Here is a 27,552-nt window from a genome sequence, read left to right on the forward strand (position 1 = left end):
AGAGAGAGAGAGAGAGAGACAGAGAGACAGAGAGACAGAGAGAGAGAAAGAGACAGAGAGAGAGAAAGAGACAGAGAGAGAGAGAGAGAGAGAGAGAGAGAGAGAGAGAGAGAGAGAGAGAGAGAAAGGAGGGGGGAGGGAGGAGGAGAGTCTATTCTGGACCAAGAAAGGGTGCATATAAGTCCCTCAAATCAACTACAAGTGACTTATGGTGGGGATTCAAGGTATTGTCACTATGTCAGTCAACAAGTATAAAGATGCTAGGCACTGTGTTAAGTGCTGGGGATAAAAAAAAAGAAAGAAAGAAAGGTTTCAAAAAAGAGTCTGCCCTCAAGGAGATTACATTCTAATGGGAGGCAACATGTGAACAATTTTATGTGTGTGTGTGTGTGTGTGTACACAGTGCAAATGGAAAGAAAGATGGGAAAAGAGAGAGAGGAAGGAAGGAAGGAAGGAAGGAAGGAAGGAAGGAAGGAAGGAAGGAAGGAAGGAAGGAAGGAAGGAAGGAAGGAAGAAAGGAAGGAAGGAAGGAAGGAAGGAAGGAAGGAAGGAAGGAAGGAAGGAAGGAAGGAAGGAAGGAAGGAAGGAAGGAAGGAAGGAAGGAAGAATTTACTATGTCTCAGGCACTATGCTAAGTGCTAGGGATGCAAAGAAAGAAAAAAGCCATTGCTGCTATCAAGGAGCTTACATTCCAATGGAAGAAACAAAAACATGCAAACAAAAGCATACAAGATATATACAGAGCAGGTGAAAGGTAACCTCATGTGTCTACCATGTGCAAGGCTCTGTGGTAGCTTATGGTGATACAAATGAAGAACAAAACAGATTCTACCCTATAGAAGCTTATACTCTAACAGGGAGAGAAAACATGGCCACAGATAAGTAAAAACAAAGTACATACAAAAAAATTAAAATAAAAATGGTCTTAAAAGGCAGAGTATTAACAACTAGGGGATGGGGGAGGTAGGGAGAAGGCCAGGAAGACTTTCATTAGGAAGTAGCACTTGAGCTAAACTTTGAAAGATAATCTGTGCAGCACAGACAAGAAGCAAAGTCCTCCAGGCAGTCAGCACAGCCTGTCCAAAGGCCTGCAAGAATGAAGACTTTGAGGCACAGGAACCTTTTGACAACTCTCTAATCTCATTTTATGTATGCCCTTCTTTGTGGGGAGCTGTTCCTGGTCCTGTTCCTGACATTCATACTCAAAAGACTAGATTTTGAGCTGGAAGTCAAGTTCATCTCTTCTATTTTACAGATGAGGAAACTAAGGTTTAAGGTGTTGTTAGGTGACACAGTTAATAGAACAGTAGCCTGGAGTTGGGAAGATCTGAGTTCAAATCTGAACTCAGACACTCATTAGCTATATGACTCTGGGCAAATCACTTAACAATACTTGCCTCAGTCTCCTCATCTATTAAATGGGCCGGAGAGGAAATGGCAAACCACTCTAGTTTCTTTGCCAAGAAAACTCCAAATGGGGTCATGAAGAGTCAGACATGACTGAAATGACACAACAACAAAGGTTAGAGAGGCTAAGTGACCTCCTCAAGTCACGCAGTTAATAAGTGAAGGCAAGATTTGAACCCACATGCCCCCACACCACATGATGGCTCCTCATCAGTCTTCAATAAAGTGTGTGAAGGATGGTGCTGATTATATCAAGCTGGTTCAGAGCAAGGGGGAGAGGGGAAGGAGGTTCCTAAGAAGCCAGGGAACCTACTGCGTCTTAGACTCCACAGTGTTATGGATACAGGAAACATTCAGTGAATACCTGTCAAATGTAAACAAATGAATGAATCCCACTTCTTATATGTCCCTCCCAAATTGAAATGATGAGTCACAATCCAAAAACCTCCTTCAGGGAGGCTGGGAAAAGGCCAAGACATCAGCACCAGAGGCACCATTTCTCCTTTCTTTCCACATTAGAAAAAATTGCAAAAAGGAAAGGAGAATATTCACACCATTGGACAAATGCCACCTTGCCCTCTAGGACAATTTGACTCTGTTTTAGGTTGCCCCTGCTTTGCACTTCTTTACCATTCATATCACCAGTCACTCAGCAAATCATTGAACAAGCATTGATAATAAATTTTGGGGCCAGGCACAATGCTAAGTATCAAAGCTACCAAAAACAACAAAAAAAGTCAAATACCAGATCCCTGTCCTGCCCTCTATAAGTCCATAAGTTCAATCTAGCTAGGCTCCTGGCTACTATACCATCTTTCCAATGAACTGCCAACTTGTCTTGATGTGAGTTTTCTTATTTAGTGCTAAAAAGTCTTCTTTTAAAATGTGCATTTTTAAAGAATATTAAATGAAAGCACATCTTAGGTGAATAATTTCTATGTTAAGCTGTCTGGGCTTTAGCAGGTTGATTAGGAAGAGTCACTTGATAATTACAGCAGCAATATATGCAAATAATACAGATTTTGAGTAATTATTTTCCAAAATATCTAAGTGACATCTATATTCATTCTACCCCATGTCTCTGTCAATCACTGGGTTGTTTTAGGATTTCCACAAAGAAATTTCACAACAGAATTGATTTTGTCCTTGCCTCAAATTTTGTCCTTTTCAAGTAGCATATTCTTAACTGTTATGATAAGACACTATACTCGACCAGAGATTTCTGATCAGGCAAGTTTGACTATCCAGAACATAGACTAGAGAAGAAAGGGAAAGAAGGAAAGGGAAGGGAAGATGGGAAGGGAAGGAAAGGGTAAGGAAGGAGAGGGAAAAAGAAGATGGGAAGGGAAGGGTAGGGAAGGAAATGGATAAAAGAAAGAGGATAAAAAAGAACTACCTCAGAGTAACCAAAAAGCAGATTGACAAAGTCCATAACTCATTCACTCTCAATATAAGGAACTCTTCCAAGTCATGCTTAGAGCTCATTTGTCCTTATTTTGCACACGATTCTAACAAGCTTGGTAACAGTTTCCTAGCCGACAGCAAAGAAAATGGAACTTTAAGCACACCCTATTAGCAACAAGTGACATTTGACCATCTGTTTACAAGAGAAGAAAAGGAAGAAATGAAAACACAAGAATTCAAAAACCACCAAGTATACCCTCACCTATATCAATAGGTACTAAAGATTTCAACCTGTTGTTGATGAAACAATCAACAAATATTTATTAAATGATTACTACGTGCAAGGCACTGTGCTAAGCACGGGGGGAGCCATAAAGAAAAAAGAAAATAATCCTTGCCCACAAGGAACTTATATTCTAAGGGGGAAACAATGTGTGAGTACTATATATAGTCATGTCACATACAAGTCACATACACATATAGAGTATGTGGAAGGTAACCTTAGACAAGATGGCACTACCAGCTAGGAAGGCTGGGGAGAAGATGGGAAAGATCTCCTGGGGCAGATGGCATTTGAGCTTAGTTTTCTGGCAAGACAAAGATTGTGTTGGAGAGCATTCCAGGCACAGAAAGTAGCCAGGTCAACAGCATGGAAATGGCAAATGAAGAGTCATTTTTGAGGAACATACTGTAGGACTGAATAGCTGGATAGTAGAGTACATGGAGATGATTAGAATGTAAGAAGATTGGAAAGATAGGAAGGGGCCTAGTTGAAATAGCTTAAGCGTCAAACAAAAAACATTATGCTTGTATTGGAGGAAATAAAGAGCTGCTGAAATTTATTAAATAAAAGCTGGGTGGTGATCAGATCTGCATTTTAGGAAAATCCCTTTAGTAGTTAAGTGGAAGACAGATGGAAGTGAGGAGAAACTTGAGGCAGGTTGACCAATATTAGAACACTATTGCAATAATGAAGGTCCAAGCTAAGATAGCTGTGTGAGTGGAAAGATGAGTATGCATATGAGAAATGTTGTAGGAAAACAAATTACAAGGCTTGGCAACTGATTGACTTCAGGAGGTAGGGAGAGAAACAATCCAAGAATGACATTGAGGGTTCAAACCTGAGTGACAGGAAGGATGGTGACACCCTCAATAGTAATAGGAAAGCCAGGCCCAATTCTTGATCTTCAAAATATTTATCGAGTTCTGGAATCTCAGAATTGAAAGGAACTTCAGTGACCAGGTATTCTAATCCACACCTGAACAGGAATCCCTACTAGATAATAACGTACAGGTGGCCATCAGGTCTATACTCAAAGGCCTTCAAAAATGCCATGCTTGTTTGATGCAAGGTTTTTGTCTTAAATTATGTTGTTCCCCCCACTCAGATCCTAGCAATTCCCACCTCATCCATGACTTCAATCTTTTTCTCCTACCACCAAGCTCTGGGATTTGATTTCCTGGCAGCCCCTTCTGGTTTCTAATAACTGTTCTTCAAAAAACCTGACATTTATAGTGCTTTAGGTTTTGTGAAACACGGGGCATAAATGATCTCATCTGAGCTTCCTAAAAATTCTGTGAAGCAAATGTCACTGATATTATCATCCCCGTTTTGCAGCTAGAGAAATAGAGCCTCAGAGAGGTTCAGTGGCTTGCCTATCTATAGTCTCAACCCTAGTAATTATCAGAGGCTGAATTGAATCTAGATTCCTCACTCCATGTCCATGCATCTCTGCACTATGGCATAGTACCTTTAGGGTAATAAACATAAACTTTTGTTCTGATTTGATCTAGTTTTTGAGGGTCCTTCTGTACCATGAAGTCCAAATGTACTACAAAATCTAAATAAAGCATGGACTGTCTTTTTTTATAAAAGCAAAGTATGGGAAACAGAAATGCCCACTGATTGGGGAATACTTAGACAAGTCATGTTACATGAATGCAATGGAGTATTACTGCATTGTAAGACACAATGATTACAAAGAGCTCAAAGAAGTATAAGAAGACTTATATGACCTGGTAAGAGTGAACTAGGAGCCATCTCCAGTTGTCCTGATCTATATCTTGCCACTGGACCCAGATGGCTCCAGAGGAAAAAGAGAGGCTGGTGATTTTGCACAGCTCTCCCTCACTAAAATCCAATTCACTTGCAAGTTATGGCATCACCTTCCTGATAACATGGTCCTCTTCAAGAATGAAGGGCAAACAACAACCTGTGAGTAGTCCCCCCACTGGGGACCCGGCTGGCCAGCTCCAGTTAGGCAAGTCAGTTCCTTCCTTCCTGTTTTCCTTGATTGTGTGACATGGGAGACACTGGCACAGGACCACTCAGCATGGCATGCCCACATCAGAAAAGGTGCTGTGCTCTATGAGCAAAGCAGAATTGAAACAGTTCAAGAGAAATGCAAGATATGCAAAGTTAGAGAATCCACCCCAAAGGTTCACATAGACTATCTGTCCTCGACCTGTAGTAGAACATTCTGAGCTTGTATTGGTCTGATCAGCCACAGTCAGACACACTAAAATTTGACTTTAGCATAGTGATGTCATTTTGGTCCTCTGCAAACAAAGGACAACAACTTTTCCCTTTCCTCTTCCCTTCTCCTTTCCCTTCCCCTTTTTTCCCTTCCCTCCCCTTCCCTCCTTCTTCTCCCTCTGTCTACATAGGGTATCATAACCTTGCCTCTGGGTGCTCTCCCCAAAGGACTGTAAATTTTGATATCTGAAACCCAGCAAGATATCTTAGGTTTACTGGCTAGATTTCTTTCTTAAAGGCAATGCCTTAAACCCAATTCACTCTGGCTCTCATTGATTGGCAAACAATAGGTCCCAGCCCAAGCACCACTTAGTAGTCATTGTTTGGGCCCTTATAGCTCAGAGTGAATGTAAATAGTAATTGTTTCTGTTTTGGACAGAAACCCTAAGGGCCTTCCCATCCCAGATTAGATGTCTTATTTTGTTTTTTAATTAGGTAAAAGAGGCCATTCTTTGGCTCATTTTTCACCTAGTCTTAATCATTGAATGGATGTTGTCTCAGTCAAAGTGAAAACTTAGAAAGACCTTAGCTTAAAAAGACCAAGGTCTCCCACTGCATCCAGGACCATCTTCAGTCTTACTGATCTATATCTGGCCATTGGACCCAGATGGCTCTGGAGGAGGCTGGTGTCTTTGCACAGCCATCTGTCACTTCAGTCCAATTCACTTGCACATCATGGCATCACCTTCCTGATGTCATGGTCCTCTTCAAGAGCAAGGGACAGATAACAACAAGTGAACTAAGCAGAAGCAGGAAGACACTATATACAATTACTTTGTTGTTGTCCAGTCATTTCAGTGGTATCCAACTTTTGGTGACCCCATTTGGGGTTTTCTTGACAAAGATCCTGGAAATGGTTTGCTATTTCATTCTCCAGCTCATTTTCTAGATGAGGAAACTGAGGCAAGCAGAGTTAAGTGAGTTGTCCAGGACCACAGAGCTAGTAAGTATCTGAGGTCAGATTGGAATTCTGAAAATGAGTCTTCTTGAGTCCAGGCCCATATTCTATCCACTGTATCACCTAGCTGCCCACACAATGCTATAGAAACAGAAATGGAAAAAGAAAAACCATCAAACGCCCCTCCCCCACAAAAAAAAATGAAACTTCATTCTTTGTAATTGTAAATAAGTTCAACTCCAAAGGAGAGATAAGAATCTCCCTCCCTTCTTGGAAGAGGTGAGGGACTATCGTGGAATATAACACAAACTGTCAGATCAGGTGCAGGGGTGGGGAACCTGTAGGTCTTCAAGTGCAGCCCTTTGACTAAATCTAAACTTCACAAAATTTGGACTCAGTCAAAAAGCCACACCCAAGGACCTAGAAGGCCACACGTGGCCTGGAAGCTGCAGGTTCCCACCCCTGGTCAGTGTGTAGGTTGGCTTTGAACTGCCTTTTATTCTTACATTTTTATTTTTATTAACAAGGGATGGCTTGCTGGGTGATGGGGCAGGAGGGATGGAAATTCAAGCACAAACAAAAATATTAATATAAATTATACATAAACAATGTGGTATTTTGTTGTTATGTAGTCATTTTCAGTCATGTCTGACTCTTCGTGATCCCTTTTGAGGTTTTTTGTTTCTATAAATAGAAAAGAATGGAAATATGGAGTTTTGTCAAGTATCTTGAAATAGTTATCAACATAGTCAAGCTACCGGATATATACAGATTTTCTGTGAGAATATCAGATACTGTACCTATCACTACCGGTTCAGACAGGACCAGAAAGAATGAAATGGCTCATGACAAAGAAAAGAATCGGTCACATTTTCAAAGTCAAGCATTTGGGACAATACAAAGACCAATGCTTCCAAAGGAGAGGTACAAACTGTCTAGACATTGCCCTCTGGCCCAATAGCTGACAAACACCAGCTCTTTAGGGAAAAAGTCCAGAGATAAGAGTCTGAGAGATGGACTTGAAAGCAGCCTTATGACTACAAATCAAATCCTGGACAAGAGACCTGCAATTCTATCTAAGCCTAATTCTGCTACTAACTAGCTGTGAGATGTTAGGCAAGTCACTTCACCTGCAAAAAGCAAGGAATTAAGTTAAACGTGATCTTTAGGAGTCTCTTCTAGCTTTGACTCTATGAGTGCTAAAGAGAGACAGCATGGAATAGTCAGTCTCAAAGGGATCCACACCACTAGTTTAGATCTCGTAGGGACAGCAGAAGTCATTTAGTCCAACCCCTTTCATTTTAAAGATCTGATAGAGAAACTGAGGTCACAGAGATTAAGTGATTTGCCTAAGGTCACACAGGGATTAGCTCACTAAACCATACAGGTTTTTGACTACCATTGAACCCAAGGGAAGTATCTCCGATATTAACAAATAGGACTGACAGACATAAGTGTCTTAAATAGACCACATCCTAAAGCAGAAGATACTTTCTCTTCTACCCCATAAAATGTGGAATCCTAAGGAGCTTCAGAGGACATCATAAAGTGGCTATATTTTAAGCCCCAACTCATTTTGGCTTTTAGCGAATAGTCCCTCTGTTGTCTCTAGCCATTTGTCTCTTGAGAAATAAGGTCCCATTTCTCCATTTATTTATTTTTTTAGAAATGGGGAAACATAAACTGTTTCTCTGTCATAAATTGTATAACTTTTAATAGCCCAAATGGTTCACCAGTAAAATGAATGCTGAGTATCATTTTATTTCGGGGAGTTTTGTCATTTTGAGCATCCAGAGCACCATTGAATGTCAAGTTCCCTAAAAATGGCCTCACTGCAATTATGTAACGTAGGCAGGTCATCTTCTTTAACTGCTTTTGATGTCTAAAAATGAACTGGATGAGGACTTAATCTTCCCGTGATTCTCAAAATACGACCAGGGCAGGAAATAGACATCTTCCATTTCTAATTTTGTTTCCATGTCTATTTCATGGAACTGTGATTTCATCAGTGTGGGCACTCCCTCTGCTGTACTGATTGAAGTCACTCCATACCCTAGCAGATGGTCCTTATGAGTTGCTGGAGCCAAAAAAAAAAAAAGTCTTCACCTGATGGCCAGCTGTGGTTGTAATGCTCTCTACATTTAATTAAAGCAGCTAGGTGGCACAGTGACTAAAGCTGTGAGCCTGGAGTCTGGAAGACCTGAATTTAAATCCAGTCTCAGACACTTGCCAGTTGTGTGACCCTGGGAAAGTCACTTAATCCTGTTTGCCTCAGTTCTTCATCTGAAAATGAGTTGGAGAACGAAATGACAAACCACTCCACTGTCTTTGCCAAGAAAATCCAAAATGGGGTCATGACAAGTTGGACACAACTGAAAAATAGCTAAACAAAAAATAGTTAACTAGGCTAGTATTCAGGCAACAGATAGATATATAGTCTCTCATCAGGCCCATAGTTAGAGCCTTTTAGCTATAGTAGAACTATCAGAACTTGGGTTCTGCCAGCATAGTCCTTGATAACCATGGATCACAGCAATATGATACAATACCACACGACACAATGCAATACACATTTATTAGTAACTACTATGTTACAAGTACTATACTAAGTACTGGGGACACAGATAAGAAAATGAGAGATAGTCCCTGCCTTCAAGGACATTACAATCTAATGGGGGAAGAGAACATGCAAAAGGAAGCTGGAAAGAAGAGGGTGAGGGGAACCAGCAAGGGGCACCCTAGTGCGGAGGGCATGTGTTCCTAAGAGTTCAAACCAGGCAGAGCTGCTGATGGAAAGTAGAGAATCGGAGAATTCAGAACTACAGCGGAGATCATTAATAGAGGTTTTCAGAGCATGACCTCTGGCTCTTACTACCTGTATGAACTCCAGTATGACACTCAGCCTCCCAGTGCCTCAGTTTCCTCAGAGGTGAAATGAACGGATTGGACTAGATGACCTCTGAGTTCCCTTCCACGTCTAGGCCTATGTGTCTGTGCCCTGAAACAGGCAGACAATTCTGTTGCATTCTAAGAAAGGCTGAAGAAATCAATTATATTCTTGATTTTGGACTTCCAAAGGGAAAAAGAAAAGGTTTATTCTCTCTATGTTATATAAATGATCAGTGTGTCACGTGCCTCACACAGGTAATTTGGCCCTGCCATTGTTACCAAAACACAGAATTCATTTCTATATCTTATGTAGAGAAGTTGGTCATTCCAGGTGACTTAGGGTCAACAGCAGCACATCAGAACCCCAAAACCAACACTTATGGCCACTCCATCTCCCCAGACATCTTCTTACTGACAAGAAAGTCATGTCAATACTTTATCATTTCAATCCTTCTGGAATTCCTATGGCAGTTATGGAGCTGCAAGAACTATTTTTCCTTGACTCCATTAGATTCACTTTAATTGCAAGAATACGTAAGTATCCATGGTACTCAATAACACTGGGGTAGATTCAGAGGCTACAAAGACAAAATTAAAAATCGTCTCTCCCCTCAGAGAGTTCACATTCTACCAGGGAGATGGAACACGGAACGCCTGAAGGAGTTGAAGAAGTTCCTTCATCTTCTCTCCTCCACCCTTTCCCATCTTCCTTTGATTCCCTAAGTGGAAGAGTGCTACCTCTCTTTCTTGTTATTATTTCTTGTAATTGTTGTTGTTGTTGTTCCTTCATTTCCTCAAGGAGGACCAATGACATCGCAAAGGTGATGTCTTGGCTTGCGCATGAATTGGATTTAAATGAGGCAGAGTGCATAAAGTTGTCAGCCTCATTCTCTCCTCCAGAGTCATCAAAATCCAGTGGCAGGACAAAAGGCAAGACAATGGTGATGCAGTAGGTGACCTTGGATTTTCTAAATTAAGGTCTTTCCCAGCTCTGTTTGTATGAAGCAATGCCCATTCGGTGACTAAGGGCTGGATAAGAACTGAGACAAAAGATGTTACATGCCCTTGAATAATTGCAACATGGACGGCTTCCCAAGTAGCACTGCCATCTGTACTGTGTATAAGGTATGTGTTCTCCATTCTGTGTCCCCTGTGGGGCCACTCACCCAACCTGCGCTAGTACTCACGGTTTGGAGTCCCCAGAGAAGGGGTTACTACTTCTGTTACCTCTCTATGCAAGACCAGGTTTAAACCTTTGAGTCTGGGGATCTAATACCATTACTCAGGAGCTTTCACTATTGTACTCCCCATCAATAATCATGACAACCAGATTATAAGAAAGAGCAAGAACAGTTGGTACAAAGTTTCCTCAATTCTAACAGAAGGAGGTTGGATTCAATGGCCTTTCAGCCTCCTTCCAGCTCCTCAGCTGTGATCCTAGAATTCCATAAACAAGTGAATCCCAGGTAGGAGAAGCTGTTTGCACAAATACATGAAGGAGGGAGGTAAAATGACAAATTCAGGAAACAGCTAATTGTTCAGGCTTAAGGGGGATGTAAGAGGAAATCAGGCTAGGAAGGTAGCCTGGAGCCAGGTTGTGCAGGGTCTTAGAGGCCAAGTAGAGGAGTTTGCATTTTATCCAAAAGGCTACTGCAAACCTCTGAAGACTTTTGAGCAACGATGGGGCTTGGTCTGTCCTGTGCCTTGGGCAGATGATTCGGGCATCTATGCAGAGGATGGGCTGGTGAGAAGAGGGGGACAGGGATCAGGACTCGGGAGATCAATAAGGCAGCTTTCATAATAGTGCAAGCAAGAGATGGTGAAGGCCTGAATCTGAAAATTCTAGGGAGCATCAGTTTCATCAGCTACCAAGTAAATACAACTGGTAAATCCCCCCCCCCCAGAGAGCCACACAGGTAGGTAAAATCCATTAGTTAACTCTCATTCAAGGAAGACAGATGATTTGCATTGCTAACAACTTCTGTCCCTTTCTTCTCTGAGGCTGAAAGAATGCTCCTGGGCCCCCGTGGTGGACAGTGGGTGACTTAAAGATCATTAGCTCATCCTTAAAACCCCATTCCTCCCCATGAGTCAGAAGGGCCACTCTGACAGCCTGAAGGAGCATCTTCATCTTCTACTCTCCCCAACCCTATTCCTTTTCTTCCCCAAAGGACAGAGAGCTATCTGCCGCTTAACTAATGGAAGCACAGATGGCTTCCCAGGTAACATTGCTCTCTGTGCTATGTTTAAGGTATGTGTTCTCCATGTAAGATATGTATATACACATGGAATAATCATAAATGTACATAAACATAGCTACCAATTATATAACACTTTAAGATTTGCAGAACATTGTATGTAATACATATGTATATGTGTGTATTATGTGGTATAATATCTCATTTGGCCTTCACAATAACTCTGGGAGGTAGCTGTTATTGTTATCTCTATTTTGCAAATGAGGAAACTGAGGCTGAAAGCAGCCAAGCCCAAGGCATACAGCTAGTAAGTACATGATACAAAATTTGAACTCAGATCTTCCTGACTCCAAGTCCCACACTCTATCCATTGAGCCAAGTTAATTGTCACCAAAAGTATTGAATAAACACAGTTCCCACTGCTAGTCATTATACGGGGAGAGAGAGAGAGAGAGAGAGAGAGAGAGAGAGAGAGAGAGGAGGTGATTCCCATCCTAAAGAAATATCAAATTTAAAATAGCTACACTGATAAAAAAAAACACACTTGTATGGTGCAAACAGGTAAATAAATGAAAGAATCAAACCAATAAAAGAATGGACATTCCATATTCCAAAACCACTCTATAACATCTGCTATTTCTTCCTCCTTTCCTCTAATCTCTGAGGAGCAAGTAGCTACTCTTTTTGCCAACACTGATCCTTCTGCTGGTACTTCAATCCCATATCTCCCCTCTGCTACCACCAATCTAACTCTCTTGTAGGCCTTGCCCTACCAACATTTCCTACTGGGTCCTTCTCCATTACCTACAGACATACCCAGGTCTCCTAGGGCTTCAGAGGCCTTCATTGGACTCTGCTGTCCCCATAAGCTACCATCCTGTATTTTCTTTCCCTTTCACAGCCAAAATCCTAGAAAGAATCAACTCTATCGGCTGCCTCCATTTTCTCATCACCAATCTCATGGTTGGCTCCACAATGCTATGGAACCTGCTCTTTATAAGCTTACCAAAATTTCCCATTTCCTGTCAATTAAACCAGGTAAGTTTTTCTCTGCTCCATGTCTTCCTTGATCTTTCTATAGCTTTTGACACTATTGGTTACCTTCTCTTCCTGGATACACTCTCTTCCCTTAGCTCCCATGATATTGTTTTCTCCTACCTCTCTGACCACTTCTCCTCAGCCTTCTTTCCTGGAACATCATCCATCTTTGGTCATCCTAACAATTCTCCTCCCCTTATCATTAGTATCCACCTAGGCTCTGTTTTCATCCCTCTTCTCCTCTCTCTCTCTGTACTTTCTCTCTTGGTGATATCTGCTACCATATGTTTAATGATCATTTCTCTACAGATGCCTCCCAAATCTACATATCCAGCACTTACCACTCTGGTGAACCCCAGTCTTGCATCCAATGGACAGCTCACTGGATTTCTCATGGACTTCTCAATATGTCCAAAACAGAACTGATTTACCTTTCCTCTTATTTCCTGTCTTCCCCAAGAAAGATAGACTATTTTTCACTTCCAAAATTTTCTATTTATTTTTGAAGGTATCACCATCCTCGCAGGCACTCAATTCCCTAACCTTGGTATGATCCTTGTCTAACCCTCCCTCCCCACCATCCAGTCATTTTACTGAGTCTTCTCAATTCTACAATTTCTTGCATCTCTTGTCTCCTTTCTACCCACACATCCATCACCCTAGTTTGGTATCTCATTACTTTTTTTTCCTGTAACATTCTCCTAATTGATCTCTCCTCTTACAGTCTCTTCCCTCTCCCATCCATCTTCTACAGTGCTGTCAGATCAATAATCTTAAGACAGGGGCAGCTAGGTGGTATAGTGGATAAAGTACCGACCCTGGAGTCAGGAGGACCTGAGTTCAAATCTGGCCTCAGATCAAACACTTGACACTTACTAGCTGTGTGACCCTACGCAAGTCACTTAACCCCAATTGCCTACCAAAAAAAAAAAAAATGTATATATATATATTATATATATATATATATATATATATATATATATATATATATTATATATATATATATATATATATATATATATATATATATATATGTGTATATATATATATCTTAAGACATAGGTCTGAACATGTCATTACCCTATCTCAAAACCTACAGCAGCTTCTTATTGCCACCAAGATAAAATCTGAACTCTATCCTGTTATTTAAGCCACTATCTGGCTCTTAGGGCCTCAGTTTCCTTATCTGTAAAGTAAAGGGGTTGGCTTTATCTCTAGGTTTCCTTCTAGCACATGGCAGGCATACAGCATTATATAAATGTGACTTACTACTATTATTAGAGCAGAAAGACACATGGCTGAAGTCAAAATAACAAAGATGCCCAGGCCTTTCAGAAGACTCACTGTTCTCCCACCCCAGCTGACAAATGGTCTGTCTTTCTTGGAGAAGGAAATGAGGTACAAAGGAAGTTCAAAACACAAGGAGAAAGTTTGTTTTACTCTTTTCCAGACTTTGGAGTGTATCTCAAGAAATTTAGGGGCCATTTAGTGGCATCTCTTATTATTTATGGTGTCTCTCCCAGAATGAAATATCCTCAGCATTAATCCCATCTGGAAATACAGAGCCTGCCTATGTCTGGGGCCTCCAGAAACTCAGAACACAAAGCACCAGGCACAGGAAAAATATATGGACAAATATAAATATAATGTCTTCCCTTCTTTTGGATGCATCCATGCAGTATCAGGGCTGATAAATCTGGGTTATAACTCTACTGCCATCAAGTGATGAAATGATTTCTAGTGAAGATATTCTAAACTGAAGGCCCTGGGATCCCAAAGTCAGAGGCTTCTCAAAGAGAAAATCCAACACATGGCAGGATCCCCCACCCCAGGGAATGAGACCCTCCTGGTAGCCTTTCTGGCTTGCTGTAACACCACCCACTTCAGCTAGCTCAGACCGTTTCCAGCTAAACACACACTTCTGAGGCCTGGGACAATTCCACCCTGAAGCTGGCACAGTGATTGGCACGTCTCTGCCTGGATTCTCTGGATAGTGAGAAGACCCAAACTCACTATTTGGTCACCATTACAGGACTGGCCAAACACCACAATAGCTGCGGTCCCCTGGGGAGGATGGTAAATTACCAGAAATCTTACTTCAATGATTAGCATGCTGTTATGGTGGTTCACTTGTGTTTGACTCTTTGTGACCCCATTGGGGATTTTCTCGACAAAGATACTGAAGTAGTTTGCCATTTCTTTCTCCAGCTCATTTTACAGATGAGGAAACAGAGTTAAGCGACTTGCCCAGGATCACACATCTAGTGTCTGAGGCCAGATTTGAACTCAGGAAGATGAGTCTTCCTGACTCCAGGCCTGGTGTTCTAACCGCTGTACCACCCACCTGCTTAGCTGATTAACATATCACCATTCCATCATATCCTTCCCATTTGAGTGATTCAAGACCACCAGTTGTCATTGTTCAAACCCCATTCTCAGCCCTCTCACTGACTATTCCTTTTTTCCCATCTCCCACACTCAACCCCTCCAACTCTCCCACCCAAGATCCATCCTCCCTTTCCCCTGTGCTCACTGGAGTTTGATCCAGAAGTAACAAATTCGCCTTCATCTTCAATCTTTTTTTTTTCTCATTCCCTCTTCCTTCTGGCTCTTGCAGACAAGCTTCCTTTTAATGACACAGGGAGGTGACATGATCAAATCTGTGTCTTAGGAAAATCACTTGGTGACTGAAGAAAGAACAGATTGGAGTAAGGAGTAAGGAGAGACTTGAGGCAGGCAAACCCGCCGACAGCTATGGAAATCATCCAGGCATGTGGCGATGAGGGTCTGCACCAGAGAGGTGAGAGGTGGGGGCGGCGCCAGAGGAGAGAAGGGGGCGTATTTGGGAGACGTTGCAGAGGTGATCTCAACAGGCCTTGCCAACAGCGTGGCTGTAGCGGGTGAGACGTAGTATCTCTGGGGCCTTTCCCTCTGACTTTGACTTCCTCGCCAGCTAGGTCACCTAGGGATAGATCAGTGGGCCTGGAGTCAGGTGAGTTCTCAGGTTTCTCTGAATTCCTCATATTTGCCATCACTTAGAGCCTAATAATAGCCCGGTATCACAGTTTGTTCAGCCACTCCCCAATCAATGGGCAAACACCTTGTTTCCAATGTTTTACTGTTATATTCATTGAAGCACTCTATATATGGGGGCCTTCTGTCTGTCTTTGACTACCGTAGTCGCTAATTGGTGCAGTGCTGGGCAGGCAGTCAGGAAGCTTCAGATGCTTACTGGCTGTGTGATCCTGGGCAAGTCACTTAACTTCCATCTGCCTCAGTTTCCTTAACTGTAAAATGAGGGTAATAAGAGCACCTATCTCCCAGGGTTGTTGTGAGAATCAAATGAGATAATATTTGTGAAGTACTTAACACAGTGCCTGCACCTAGTAGGTGCTTAACAAATTTCTGGTCCCTTCCTCTTCCTTTCTCTTGGTCTCACAAATTAGGAAATTGGGAAATTAAGGAAGAACATTATAACTCAGCCAAGGTCACGCATATGGTAGAGCCAAGATTCAAACCAGGTTTTTGGACTCCCAAGTTAGTAAACCAAAATTGCCTCCAAAAACTCATCTAATGTCTAAGAGATTATTCTTTTTTAACATTTCCTCTTTGTGTTACTCCTGCCAACCCAACACCTCAAACTGGTCCGTTGGTTTTTTCAAGGGATGTAGCTCAGCTGGAACATGCTTCCTGCATGTATGTATTCCTGAAAGAGGGGAGTTCAGAAAAAGCAAGACTTGGTCAGGATTTTGAACTTAGGTGAGTCATCTAGTCCAATGCCTCCATTTTACAGATGAGGAAACTGAAGCCTAGAGAGGGTCAATGGCTTCCTTAAGGTCACAGGTGCTAATGGGCAAGTCACTTCATTTTTCTGTGCCTCAGGTTTCTCCATCTGTACAACAGAGATGATGAATAATAAGAGCTATAGAACATACTTTGCAGGGTTGTTGTAAGCATCAGATGAGATATGTGTAAAGTGTTTTACACTTAGTGCAAACGGGCATTGGCCAAGCATTTATTAAGTATCTATTATGTACCAGGCACTGTGCTAAGTACTAGGGAAACAGGAAGACAAAAGACGGCCTCTGCCTTCAAGGAGCTTACCATCTAATGGAGGGATGATATGCAAACAATTATATAAAGACAAGCTATAAACAGGATAAACCGGAAATAATCAGTGGAGGGAAGACACTGGAATTAAGGGAGTTCAGGAAAGGATTCCTGTAAGAGGTGGGGCTTTATCTGGAATTCAAACCCAGGCCCTCATACTCCAAACTCAATCTACCATGTTGACTAGCAACAGAAAGAAAGAGGAAGAGGAGAGGAGGGGGAAAAGTAGAAGGAAGAGAAGGAGGAGAAGGAAGGGGAAGAGAAGGAAGAAGAGGAGGAGGAGAATACATAGTGCTTTAAAGTTTGCAAAAGTACTTTACATATATCATCTCATTTAATCCTCATAACAACCTTATGAGCTAGGTTCTATTTTTATCCTTACTTTGCAGATGAGAAAAACAAGACTGAGAGAGGTTAAGTAAGAGATTAAGATTAAGTGCTGGGGCAGCTAGGTGGCGCAGTGGATAGAGCACCGGCCCTGAAGTCAGGAGGACCTGAGTTCAATCCGACCTCAGACCAAACACTTGACACTTACTAGCTGTGTGACCCTGGACAAGTCACTTAACCCAATTGCCTAAAAGCAAAAAAAAAAAAAAAGATTAAGTGCTGAGTGTCTCACAACCAGTAAGTGTCTGATAGAGTACTCAAACTCAGGTTTTCCTGACTTCAAGTCCATCTTTTTATCACCTGGCTGCACCTCAGGTTGAGTGTAGCATCCCTCACGTCAAAAGCAATTATTAAGTGCCTACTATGTGCCGAGCATTGTGCTATGCAATGAGGATTCAAATTCCCTGTCTTCCAAAGAATGCGTTGTCTAGCCAAAAGAAATAACCTGTACATTTATAAGTATACACGACATAGACCTAAAATAGATTCAACATAATTTGGAGAGGTGGGGTGGGTACTAGCAGCTGGGGAGTCAAGAAAGGCTTCATTCATACAGAAGGTGTTGTCTTGAAGGAAGCTGTGGACTCTAAGAGGCAAAAGGGAGGAGCCCTTGACCTCAAAGAGCTTATATTCTGCTGAATCACTGTTGAATAACAATAAGCATACCTGCCACAAAGAAAGAGCAATTTCAAGTTTTTAAAAACATTTTGCACATATTAGCTCACTTGATGCTCACAACACCCTGGCAAAGTATGTTCTCCAGCTATTATCATTTATCATCTTTGTTTTACAGATAGAGAAACTGAGGCACAGAAAGATGAAGTGACTTGCCCAGCATCAGAGGTAAGTTACAAAGCCAGAGAAGGGAGAGTAATTGTGCATGCATTAACTTATACTGTAGCTATTTTACCCACAGTGAATTTGAAGGTTTTGATATTATCTGGGCAGCTATCCCCCTGCACAGTCATTTACATTCAAGCTGCTACCACATCCCAGTGACTGGCTGAGGCATTAGATGACAGAAATCTTGGCCAAGAAATGACCCAAGGGACTATGGCTAGACTGGACACAGTTTGGCTGAGGATTTAAAAGACAATTGCTATCTACAAGACATTGCTCAGAAAATGGTCTGTGTGCCTTAAATTCAGGTGATAAAATTGATGTGAATGTTGCTTTCTTCATACAAACATACCTTTAGTTAGAAATTGATCATTTTGTTGGTTTGCATACTCTTGAGTACTGAATAATCCCAGAGAACCAAGTTCTGCATTTAAGCTGGTTGAAAGTACAAACATTTGTGCATATCCTTTGACATGATGATTCCACTACTAAGCTTATTTGTTTGCTGTTATTCAGTCATTTTTCAGTCATGTTCAATTCTTCATGACCCTATTTGGGGTTTTCTTGGCAAAGACACTGGGGTACTTTGCCACTTCTTTCTCCAACTCATTTTACAGATGAGAAACTGAGGCAAACAGGGTTAAGTGACTTGCCCAGGGTCACACAGCTAAGAAGTGTCTGAGGCCAGATTTGAACTCAGGAAAAGGAGTCTTCCTGACTCCAGGTCCTAAACTCATGCACTTCACCACCTACCTACCCTACCATAGTAAAATGAAAGGAGGGAAAGGATCTCTATGTTCAACAATTTTTATTACTCCATTATTTTTTGAAATAAAAAAAGAGAAACTGAAGTGATGCTTACCAGTTGGAAAATGGTTGAACTAATTATGTTATATAAGCATGATGGAATGTTATTGAGCTGAAAGAAATGAAGAAAGGGATGGATTCAGAGAAACTGGATGCAGCGTGAAATGAGCAAAGCCAGCAGAATAATGTATGCAGTGACTACAACATTGTAAAGCAGAGATTCATAAGCCTTTTTGTGTTATCAAATCCTTTGATAATCTGATGAAGCCTATGGATGAATCTCCTCTTAGAATCATATTTTGTTTCCTACAATGAAAATTGAAGGAAATGCTAGATTTAAGGTAGAGGTTAATAAAAGGAGAGATGTAATTTTTTTTTCCTAACCAAGATCATGGGCCCCCAGAAATCTATCTATGGACTTCAGATTAAGGATTCCTGATACGTATGTATGTATGTATGTATGTACGTATGTACATATGTATGTATCAGGGATTCTTTTATACATGTATCATGTGTGTGTGTGTGTGTGTGTGTGTATGAAAAACTCTGAAAGACTTGAGAACTTTGATCAATGCAATGACCTGGTAAGAGCCAATAATGAAGCCTCCTACCCCTCTCCTCTCCTAACAGAGAATTGATGGACTCAAGGTACAGAATGAGATAAATTTTCAGACATGGACTTGTTCTGGATTTGTTTTTCTTAAATATGCTTACTTGTAAAATGGGAGGCTTGGGGGACCTGGAGGAGGAAATTGGTAAAAGAAAGGAGTGATAGTGATAACAATGCCCTCCCCCCCCAAAAAAAAAAAAGAAAAGAAAAAACATCAGTGAGGCATTTTTTAAAGTATAGAAGAGAACAGAAGGAAGTTCAGAGAAAAATAGACAACGAAGACTGCTTTGAAAGTAATGTGCTAAATTTAGTATGTGTATATATGTATATGTATACATATATATTTTTATATGTATGCATACATATATATCTTTTTAAATAAGCTTTAAATAATGGAGAGTCACAGTTGTATAAAAAGCTACTTTTTTAGCTCTTCTTTGTATATGTAAATGTTCATACTTATTGATATTTGTCAAAATTTGTCAAAAAAAAATTAAGTAATTGGAAACATATAACAAGAAATTATTTGGCCTACATAATACTAAACAATCAATGACATGTTTTCAGTTAATCATAATAATAAGTAATTATATTTTTAAAATAATAGCACACATGCACACACACACATACATCTTTCAGAATTTCAGTGTGCTTTTCATACATAATCTCATTTGAACTTCACAACAACCTTGAGTGCTAAATAAGAATGCTTTAAACATTCTTATACTCATTTTACAAATGAGGAAACTGAGGCTCATATAGGTTAAGTGACTTTCTTTTGATCATGTAGATGGTAAGTGGTAGGTAGTATATTATTATATCTGTTTTACAGATAAAGAAGTTGAGGCTTGGAGAATTTCAGTGGCTTGCCCAGGATCACATAATTAGTGTTTCCAACCCAAGTCTCCCTTAACTCCAGTTCTATCACTCTTTCCACTATACATGCTGATTCCTCTACCCCATTGGAGGGGACATTATTGCCCACCCCTCCACCTAAATGTCACCTCTCTTTCTAGGCTGAATTCCCATTATTCTTCTTCATATAATCTAGGTAACAAGCTGACCCAGAGGATAGAACCCTGGACTTGAAGTCAGAAAGCCCTGACCTCCAATTCAATCTCACATACTTCTACCTGCATGACCCTGGACAAGTCACTTAACCTCTGTTTAGCTTAATTTCCTTATCTTCAAAGGGGGATAATAATATCACCTACCTCCTGGAGTTGTTGTGAAGATAAATGAGATAAAACTTGTAAAGTGCTTTGCAAGCCTTAGCTAGCTAGGTGGTGGTGGTGATGGTGGTGGTGGTAGTAATGGTATTAGTAGTAGTAGCAGTAATAGTAGTAGTAGTAGTAGTAGTAGTAGTAGTAGTAGTGGTGGTGGTGGTGGTGGTGGTGGTGGTGGAAGAGGTAGTACTAGTAGTAGTAGTGGTAGTGGTAGTAGTAGTAGTAGAGGTTCAGCCAAATGCTGCTCACCATCCATAACATTCTCTCACCTGCCTCCACTTCCCATTTCTGTGTCTACATGGGCTGCTTCTCAGACCAGAGATGTTCTCCTTCCTCACCTCCATCACTAGGAATCCCTAGCTCCATTCTGGACTCAGCTCAAGTGTGTCCTCCCATAAAAGGTCTTCCCAATACCCTGGTTGCTAGTGCTTCCTCCTCACTGCCCCACAAAAACCCTGTCCAAATCATTTCACATGCAGTTTAGATTTCTCTCTGTCATCTTCTTTTCCTCCCAGTAGATTGTAAGCTCCTTGAGGAGAAGGACTCTTTTCATTTTTCTCTTTGTATTCCCAGCACCTAGGACAGTACCTGGCACATAAAAAGCCCTTAATAAATACTCATTTGAGGCACCTTCACAGAATCCAGAAGACCTTATGCATCACCCATATTGATAGTACCTTAGAAAAATGGAAAGATATAGATGGGTGTAGATTATAGAACCTTAAAAAAAAAAGCCTGAAAGTGGATCAATATACCATGCCACAGATACAAGGTGTCCTGAACTGTGTACTAGGCAGCCAGTAGTTTTCAATCTTAAACCTGCGGTGCATCCAGTGAAAGAAGCTGTGTGTATTATTACTGAGCAGGAGAATAAAATCCATAGGCAATTCCTTTCCTGCCCAAAACTGCTGGAGAGATTCCTAGGTCCCAGATTCAACCCACAGGGCTCAGCCATACTAAGAACCAACTTGACATGGCTATCCACCCAGATATAGACAAACAAGTCTATAATGATCCCCATGGTCACCCATTCCAACTGCTAGGTCTGATAGAAGAAGTGAGAGTTCTGTCAGTGACAGGAGAACTAGGCCTATTAGACCAGTCATGAGGCTAAGTTAAAATGTTGCAGGTAAACCTGAAGATACAGTTCTATGTATCTAGACAACACTGGAGACTGCCTTTGTGTGAAATGTACCTTGTATGTAATTATATATGTACGTGTGAATTACTGCATGCTTGAATATGCTTTTTTTTTATATTTTGCCCCATGTTTATATGACTATGTTTCATGTTATGTTTATCTGTTCCTTGTTTTGAATAGACACTACTACTAATAATAATTCAGTTGTATTTTAAATATAAGCATTTTGTTGTTTAGTCATTTCTGACTCTTTGTGACCCTATTTGGAGTTTTCTTAGCAAAGATGCTGGAGTGCTTTCTCATTTCCTTCTCCAGCTCATTTTACAGATGAAGAACTGAGGCAAACAGGGTTAAGTGATGTGCCTGGCATCACAGAGCTAGTAAATGTCTGAGGCCAGATTTGAACTTAGGAAGATAAGTCTTCCTTGTTCCAAACCCAGAGCTCTATCTACTGTGGCACTTGGAAGGAATTGGCATCACAGCAGCAACAAGTGAAAGGAGAAATTTTAAAAAGGGCCAAGCTACAACAATGAATGACAGACAGAAGATATAGCAAGGCAGAGCCATTGGGATTCTGCAGGCATCTCAGAACAGAGGATTCAGATTTAAGCTATTGTAGGTAATGCTCAAGTGTGCTCATATCTGTCCTATGTTGTTTCTTCCAGCCTCCAAAGACAGTCAGGTGGCACATCAGGTAAAACTCCAGGAAGACCTAAATTCAAATCTAGCCTCAGATACTTACTAGCTGTGTGACCCCAGGCAAGTCACTTTAACCATTGTCTGCCTCAGTTTCCTCATTTGTAAAATGGGGCTAATAATAGCACCTATCTCTCAGGGTTGTTGTGAGGATCAAATGAGATAATATTTGTAAAGCACTTAATGTAGTATTTGGCACATGCTAAATGCTTAATAAATGTTCTTTTCTTTGCATCCCTTTAGCAGAATGAAAATTCCCATTTTAATATGGGACAACCAATCAACTTAAAGGGAAGCATGTTTAATGGTGTGATTAGCAGCAGCATGGCAGGCTGGTGGAGGAGAGATTTCTTTAACAAGGGGTCTGATTTCTGGTTCCAGAATTGACAACATTCCCTCTTTAAGGAACAACAAAAGAAGAGAAATTAAAATTGAGGATTTTATCAAACTTAAAAATGTGATGGGTCAACAGTATGACATAACAGCCAAAAGAAACCAAATGGATCTTAGGTTGCATTTAGAGAGATATGGTGTTCAGGACCAGGTGCTTTCCCATGGTGTGGCCACATCTCGAGCATGGTGTTCCATTTTGGGCACCATATTTGAAGGAAGTAGACAAGTTAGAGAGAATATGGGGAGAGCTAACAGGACAGATGGCAAAAAGCCTTTACTTCATGCCATAGGAGGATGGATTGAAAGAAGAGTGGCTGTTTGGCCTGAGAAAGAGATAGCTTGGGGAGGACATGATTGCTCTCTTCTTATATTTAAACAGCTGTCATGTGGAAGAGGCATTTTAGGCCCATTAGAGTAAACCTTGGAGCACATCAAGCTCTTCCTCAATTATTTCACGGCTCCTCACTTGCTATGATTTCTTTGGCCCATTTTGACTCACCCTAATGTTGTCCTGGATTCCATTTCTGCTCTTGATTCATATGATCACAGCTTTAGAGCTGGAAAGGACCCTAGAAGTCATGGAGTTCACCTCCCCTTCATTTTACAGATGAGGAAACCAAGGCTGTGAAAGGTTAAGTGATTTGCCCAGGGTCACCAAGCTAGTTTCTCAGGAGGGATTTAAACCCATGTCTTCCTGACAGTAAATCCAGTCTTTCATATCACCACAATGGTTCCCCTAACTTGTACATGTGACCAGCCTGCCTAAATGATTCTCTTCTGGATGCCTTTTATGGTATTCTTTTTCAAGAATCTTCTCTTAGATTCTTTGGTATACTGACCCACAGCCTCATACTTTCAACTCTAGCTCTGTTTGATACCCACTCCATTCTCCCCAGTCCCTGAAATGCAATACCTAGCTGTCCTGGGATCCTGGCATCCTGCCTGTACTGCAGGCAAAGTAGACATACCGTCTGCCAGATGTTCTTTATGTAAGGTACTGCCCCTTTCATATGTGAGCATTTTGGTTATTGAAAAAAGACAGAAAATGAACCTTTGCATAAGGAAAAAGCATTAAATCAACTTGTGGAGGACGTAAGGAACTGTCCTTTTATATGTGAATAGTCAGATTGTGAAAAAGGTCAGAAAAATAGCATTTGTATATGAAAAACTGATAAAAATTCAAGTGTGAAGAAACCGTTTTCAGATAAAATGTGACAGATTCAGATTGCTAGCATGACCAAATAGAAAACCAAGAGAATTTGTTTGAGGACAGAAATGACTGAGGCTTCAGGGCATTATGTTTTCTCAGCTCATTTGCATATGGTTCTTTTTAGAGATTGAGAAGTTACAGCTCACAAAGTGGTAAATCAAATAACTGGAGACTGGTGATTAAATAAAGACCTTTGGTTTCATAACTAACAGAAGTCTAGATTTCATGAGTTTTATCTCATAAAAGAAATGAGTCACTGAGCACTAGGAGATTTTGATTTAATCCATTGGGAGCTTGAAGAACCGGGTAGGATGTTAAATAAACCAAAAGGCAAAAAAAAAAAAAATGGCAGGATCAGCTAGAAGGAGCTGAATTAAAAAGATATTAGGAAGCAACTAATATATGAAAAATGTCAGCTCACAGGAAGGCTTTTGCTGCTGTGGTAGGAGTTTGTTTGGCTAAAGAAAAGCTAAATCTCATTGGAAGAGAGCTAAATTCCACTTATTGCCCTTTAGAGTTATCTACAGCTACACAGGAAGTGAAAGTGGTCAGATTCTGGTTGCCCTCTACTGACATCTCTGGTTTGATAGGAAGAAACAGAAGAGGAAAGATTGTATCTACTTCGCTTTTAGAAGAGACGTGATGCTGATTGGGCAATGTAGCATGCAGCTGAGTGAATAAATGTCTACACTTGTCTTTGTCCAAAGGGCCAGAGTAAAGAATTTTGCTAGGAGCTCTCTTTTTTCTGTTACCTAATGTTGAGTGTTTATTGGATGACATAGAATCCTATTGAGTGAAGAATTGTCTGGGCTTGTCTGTATTGCCCAGAGAATGAATCTGAAGGCTTTATAATTCTGGCTTAAGGGAACTGCATGTCATTATAATGTCATAACACTCAGTATTCTCTAAAGGGTGATTGTGAGTTAAAAGAACTCACTAGTGTTTCATCATTTTGATGGGGAGGAGAAAAGCAAATTTTCCCAGCAGGAGGTTGGTGAGGACCTGAAAAAGAACAGATGGCTAAGAAGCAGCTTTATGCAATACAGACTATTCCTAGAGAGATCAAGGCCAGCAGTCCAGAGATTTGAGTTGACTTGAGCACATAGCTTATCCTCAATCGTGTGTCTCCATGTTATGTTTCTGTAAGCGTGTATCTACTGTCCTCAACAAACACTGTGTGCATTTAGGGGACGCTGGGACTAAAGTTCTTAGATTAACTGTGATATACAGATTAGTCCTGCATTTTTTTTAATTGAGTAACCATGGTATAGTAATTATTCTTGATTTTGCTTTATGTTTAAGTAAATGTCATATGTTTAAAAGTTAATGGTGTTGTTATTGAGACTGACTGATCTTGTGTAGATAAGAATCACATCAGGGTAGAGGGCTCTTGCCAGCTACATTTATATATGGCCACAAATCATGCACAAGTAGCTTATTCCACTTATCAATAAGGTTGACCCTGAATCTTTGTTCATCTCAGGCTGCCAGGAATTTTTGCCAAGAAGATCAGAAGTCCCTTTTTTGTTTACTGGAAAGAACATTCAACTTTGGGCTCAAAAAACTGCTGATACTTATTGGCTTAGAGAGCTAAACAAATCATTGAATCCTTCTATCCCTCAATTTCCACATCCATAAAGTGAGGATGGTAATAATTTCATTGCTTATCTCCCCGTCTTGCTATGGGGAAAGCAATCTGTAACCTTAAAATGCTGTAGAAATGTGAGTCATCACCATCATCATCATTGTTATTGTTACCATCATGTTACAGAGTTGTGAGGTAAGTACTTTAAAAAAAGGTAATGTGCTATCTAAATATGAACTGCTATTATTACTTTTATGAACACTCAGCTGGAATGTTCATAGGATCATAGTTCTAGAGTTGTAAGGGATTTCAGAGTTCATCTAATATAATTAACACATTTTACTGAAGAGGAAACTGAGGCCCAGAGGATTAGATGATTTGCCCACAGCCACACAAGTTGTAAGAGGAAGCAGGAGGTCTTCTGGCACTAGTGCCAGTGTTCTTTCCACTGTGCCACCTGCTTCCTTATATGGCTATAACTTCAGTCTCTGAAGAATTGAAATTGAGGATCACCCAAAGGCCAGCAGAGAAACACATATTGGACATGAGTAGGCTGCAAATTACAAATGAAGCATTGCCCAGGAGATATAGTACGGAAAATGTCAGCAAAAAACATCTGAGAAAAAAAAAGACCATGGTATTCTAAGTTTAGATCCAAAAGGACCTTATTCACCATGGAGTTCAACCCACTCGTTTTACACATAAAATAACTGAAGCACAAAGTGATTAAATTGTTTGCCTCAAGGTCATATAGTTAGTAAATGTCTGAGGAGAGATTTGAACCCAATTCTTACTGACTCCAAGTCCAGCACTCCATCTACTACACCAAGACAAGCCAGTTATATGTCAAAAACTGAGAATAATGTGTAGACAGCCCAAGGTTCCACTGGTTTCTTCCTGATATCAGGAGAGATAAAGGGAGGCTCCCTGTCACATTGGGTAGACCTCCATTACAGAAAGACATGGACAAGAGTTTCATAAGGTAGACAGATAGGCATGTGTTGTGTGTGACCTGCATCTTTGGAGGGAATAATCAGGTCCATGAAAAGAGAGATCCTTACGAAAATTGGAGGATAACTCCCTATCAGTGCTGAATTTTGTGGGCACACAGAAAGCCCTTAAGGAAAGTATAACTGACAGTCATTTCCCCCTAAAATAAGGCAAACTTTCCAACAGTATCAGAAGTGTTGTAGAATGAGACGTTTTGGCCCCTGAACAAAAGGCAACGCTTCCTTCCTACCCCCTCATTGGTCCTGGTTTGTAGCCTGAAGCAGTCTGCCCTTATCTGTGTTTGCCTGGCTACGGACACTGCTGGATCCTGCTCAATCCAGCCTGTGCAAGTCCCCACCTGAGGCAAGCTTCTATTGCTGCTGCCAGAAGGAACACAGCAAGGGCCAGGATGTTTGAACTCTGCAGACAGCCTCAGTCAAAGAAAAGATATGAGCATGCAAAACTCCTTCCAGTTGGTACAAAGGAGGGGGAAGGCTGAGCCTACACTCTGCTCCTTCAGCAAACACATCCAGGAAGGAATGGACCTTCCCAGTCACATAAGGGGACACAGACCAGCCAACTCTCTTGATGGGAGGATATAGTACAACACAAGAGAATTAGCACTGGCTTTGCAGTCTGAAGCCTCTGGTCCAAGTGCTGGCTCTGGCCCTTTGAGTGAATCCAAACTTCACAGAACAAATCCCTGTAAAACTTGGACTCTGTCAAAAGACCACACCCAAGGACCTAGAAGGCCACATGTGGCCTCAAGGCCACAGGTTCCCCACCCCTGTAATAGATGATATGGTCCTTTCTCGCTGAAAGATCTTATGCTTCTATAATGGATCCTTATGCTGTCAGAAGCTGGGGACACTTTGTGTTACCGCTCCTTATTCTGAATAGGCAGCAAACATATTCTGAACTCTGGCTTTGTGCAGAACACAAAGATGAGGAAGAAAAGGCTTTGTGGGGCTTCCATTTTAGTGAGGGAGCTAAGCTCAGTTGCCCAAGTAATGCAATAATAATCAATTTGTGACAAAGGCATGGAGTGTTAGCAGAGTCCCAGGAGTGTTCAGTGCAAAGGGGCTTAATAAAATGTTTGCTGATGAATAGACAACTAAAAGCAGCCCCAAATTTCTACCAGAATTCCAAAATAGGAGATAGTACATCCATTGGGGAGGCTCTGGAAA

The sequence above is a fragment of the Phascolarctos cinereus genome, unplaced genomic scaffold, assembly GCF_003287225.1.
Source record: "Phascolarctos cinereus isolate Bilbo 61053 unplaced genomic scaffold, phaCin_HiC Scaffold_2;HRSCAF=192, whole genome shotgun sequence".
Classification (NCBI taxonomy): Eukaryota; Metazoa; Chordata; class Mammalia; order Diprotodontia; family Phascolarctidae; genus Phascolarctos; species Phascolarctos cinereus.